Source organism: Myxine glutinosa, chromosome 3 (genome assembly GCF_964187855.1).
Source record: "Myxine glutinosa chromosome 3, kmMyxGlut1.1, whole genome shotgun sequence".
NCBI lineage: Eukaryota > Metazoa > Chordata > Myxini > Myxiniformes > Myxinidae > Myxine > Myxine glutinosa.
The window spans coordinates 151437993-151442155 of record NC_136263.1 but is presented as its reverse complement, the minus strand read 5'-3'; the positions used below and the strand labels follow the sequence as shown (position 1 = coordinate 151442155).

At 35.0% G+C, this 4163-nt stretch overlaps 1 long non-coding RNA gene across 1 annotated transcript; it reads right to left on the bottom strand.

The window, feature by feature from the left end:
• Positions 1-1921: 1921 nt before the first annotated feature.
• On the bottom strand, positions 1922-3286 carry LOC144891165 (uncharacterized). The gene is made up of 3 exons (XR_013622757.1): positions 3134-3286; positions 2349-3043; positions 1922-2124 (listed from the first exon to the last, which is right to left on the bottom strand). It is a non-coding gene; the product is annotated as an uncharacterized LOC144891165 (long non-coding RNA).
• Positions 3287-4163: the final 877 nt, after the last annotated feature.

Sequence of the window (4163 nt, the reverse complement as noted above, 5' to 3'; positions counted from 1 at the left end):
AAGTCTCATGAAAATATTATTTTCAAGAATAACGACGTCAATGTCTTCAGTTTCAGGGAGGAGATTTAAACGAGAAAGTGGGGATAAAGAAGAAGAAGAAGGAAAAGATTATGTGGTTGATGATGTCAGTGTAATTGACTTTAGTTAGTTTTATTTGTAAATAAATGGAGGAGAGAGTGAAGGCATTCCTTAGGATTCTTTATGTTTTAAAATTAAAGATTGAAATGTATATGTTAAAAACCAAAAAGGTTTTGATACTCTGTCGGAATTTTTCTGATAAATAAATATGAGTTATTGTCTCAAATGTAAAAAGAAAACTAAATCTAAAAATATCTCTTATGTTAAAGCTAAAAATAATAGAGTTTATCAAAAAGGAATATGTCAAGTGTGTGGCTCTAAAAAGTGCCAATTCATCTCTCCTAAAAGAGGAGGAGACATTCAAAAGTTTCTGTCAGGAAGTAAATTTACAACAACTGGAATTCCAGGGGAATTACACCTTCCAGGGTATTCTTTATGTGGTCCAGGAACAAACCTGGATAAAAGATTAGATGAGGCTGACAATCCTAAACCTTGGTCTAAACCTACAAATAGGGTTGACGAAGTGTGTATGAAGCATGACATTGCTTATGGGAAAACCACTACGTTGACTGAAAAACATAAAGCCGACAGAGAAATGTTGTATAATTTGTCTTTGATACAAAATCCAACGTTGAGAGAGAAAGTTGATAGGTTTATTGTGAGAAATTTGATAAATGCTAAATTGAAACTTGGTCTTGGTTATTCCTCAAAAAACTATTAGGCTCTAATGATGTCATCAAGACCGAGGAGCTTTTGGCTGAAGAATTACACAAACCTATAATCACCGAGTTTAAAAGAAGGAATGTTTATTCCAAAGACACTGACCACATATGGTCTGCTGATTTAATCGAACTAAATAATGATAAGGGATACAGGTATGCTTTAACCGTTATTGATTTGAGGAGTAGATTTGCTTGGGTTGTTCCCTTAAAAAATAAAAAGGGTGATACTTTAATGTTAGCCTTCCAACAAATATTTAATAAAAGTCATAGAAAACCAAAGAAGTTATGGACTGATGAGGGAACAGAGTCCTATAACAAAATATTTATGAAATTTCTTAAGGGGGAGGATATCAAATTATACAGCACCTTTAATGAAGGAAAGGCAGTTGTTATTGAGCATTTTAATCGTACTTTAAAAGAAAAATTATACAAAAAATTCACACAACTCGGTTCTCAACAATGGGTGTATTTAATCCAGAATATTGTTGATAATTACAATAATACAGTTCATTCATCAACAAAATCAAAACCATCAGAAACATTTACAAAATTATAATATGAAAAGCAGATTAATTTGAGAAAGCCCAAGTTCAAAGTTGGTGATATTGTAAGAATATACAAATGGAAAAGCCATTTTGAAAAAGGTTATACACAAAAATGGACTCGTGAATTATTTAAAATCATTGATGTAATGGATACAGTCCCTTGGACTTACAAATTAAATGATATGAATGGGGAAGAAATATTAGGGACATTTTATTCACAAGAATTACAAAAAACAAAGCTAATAATTCATTAAACAACATTTCTATTCACCCCACCCAGATTAGCTAATTTAATTAGTGGTAATAAATAAATAAAAATTAAATAAATAAAAAATCATAAGCCACGCCCACACAGACCCCGCCCACACAGACCCCACCCACACAGACCCCGCCCACACAGACCCCGCCCACACAGACCCCGCCCACACAGACCACACCCATCATCCCCCACCCTCCGTGCACCCCCACCCTTGACCCTTCACCCCCCTCATCCCACCCCCACCTTCCCCACACACAAGGGGAGGGGAGGGGTGGGATGAGGGGGGTGAAGGGTCTTTGGCAGGGGTGCACCTCCCCATTCCCTCCTCCTTTATTCTCTTTTTGTAATTAATAATTAAATAATTGTAAACAAAACAAATATATATAAATAATATTGGAAACATTAGATTCTTTATATTATTAAAACATTTTTCTTCTTCTTCCCAAAACAAATCATCAATATCTTCCCAACATAAGTTGAAGGTTGGTTCAGCAGATGTCTTCAGGTTTTGAATCTCTTTCTATTAAAGACAAGAGGGGAGAGATATTTATTTCATATTTACGTTCCATGTCAAAGCGTCTTGAAAAGCGCTATACAAAATAAATGTATTATTATTATTATTATTAATATAGAGTCGGATGCCCTTCCTGACACCAACCCTGAATCACCTCTTACGATGCGCAGGGATATGGTGTACCTATTATAAACGGTGAACCACACACACACACGTACACACATGCTTACCTCGAAAAAATCCAGCTTAGCGTCAAGATCGTTGAGTTGAAAATGTAGAGGTTCACAGGTTGGTAGGAAATAACCACTCCTGGGGAGATCAAAATCATCCCACTCAAAATTTTGGTCTTCGAGGTTAATACTGCAAACAAAATAAGGAGAAATTACTATGCTGAAGTAAGCCTGACAAAACATCACACACACGCACACACACACACACACATTCACAGATACATACACACACACACACACACACACACACACACACACACATACACACACACACACACACACACACAATCTCGTTTTTTCATTTCTGTTCCTCACAATTCGATCTCTCTATTTTATTCACAGACACACATACACATACACACACACACACACACACACACACACACACACACACACACACACACACACACACACAATCTCGTTTTTTCATTTCTGTTCCTCACAATTCGATCTCTCTATTTTATTCACAGCCACACATGCACACACATACACATACACACACACACATGCACACACCTCTCGTTTTTTATTTTCTATCATACCTTTCAGATGAATTTTCTAAGAAAGGTGAAACATTGAATTCATTCTGAGCCCACCATCTCGGACGTAGGTTATTCAAACCCGTATTCAGTTCGTTGTGGAACTCTTGAGAAACAACTTGAAATTCTGCCAGGATATTTACAATATTTGAATTGCTGCAATGAAGAGGAAAAATAAATTATTAGTTGTATAATTAATCACATACAAAGCTCTCATTAACAGTGTTTAATACCAAATGAACTTACCAATGTCCTGGCAAGTATTCTTCATCAGAGGAAAGACTGGAATAAGACAAGCTCATCTTCGTTCACAATGTTTAAATGTCCCATTCGGAGACCTCTCTTTTTATAATGAACAAAATGTATTTCGGGGAACTGAAGTGCTTGTCAGCTTTTGGAAACTGGGGGCGTGTGTTTGTGAAAAACAGGAAACAAGACAAAGAGAATTCCTTGGAAGTTATCCAAGTGAAACAACGTCATTTCTCAACAGTGAGCTATTAATTAGAAAAGGTTCGAGTGGTATATAAATGGAAAACAAAATGAATGTAAAAAATATCAAATAAGTATAATTGAAAAGGCAACTGGTAAAAAAGTTCACAAAACAAATAAGAGAATTAATTTAAATACCGGTGAGTTGGATGAGACGGTGAGGAGAGTTGTAGGAGAATTAAATTATTTCCCAAACATAAACAAATATTTGTAGGGTCGTTGTTTGAGTGGGTCAAAGATGATTCACCAGATGATATTAAGAGTAAAAGGTTAAAAGGTCTATAAGGTCAGAAGAATCACAGGTTCACACAGAAGGACCATTGTTTAAGTGGTCCAATGAATAAGGATAACATGTCAAAAGGTTAGAAGGTTCGTAAAGAACAGGGTGAGAGAAATAGAGGTGCTTAGGGGCAATGAGGGAGGGGAAAAATTAACATGTAAGTGAATGGGGATTTGGGGTGTCCCAGAACCAACATTATTACACAACGGACATTGCACCCTGTGCTGTTCTGTACTGTAGAACAAACTGATGAGATGGTGTATCTTGGTCAAAAACTTGAAATATCATCAATAAAATGCCAATGTTTCAATTAGCAATTGTTGGTTTGTACTATATCTTTTGCGTTTCAGTATATATATATATATATATATATATATATATATATATATATATATATATATATATATATATATATATATATATATACATATATATATATATATACATATATATATATACACAGTGCATTCAGGAAGTATTTAGGCCCCTTCACTTTTTTCACATTTT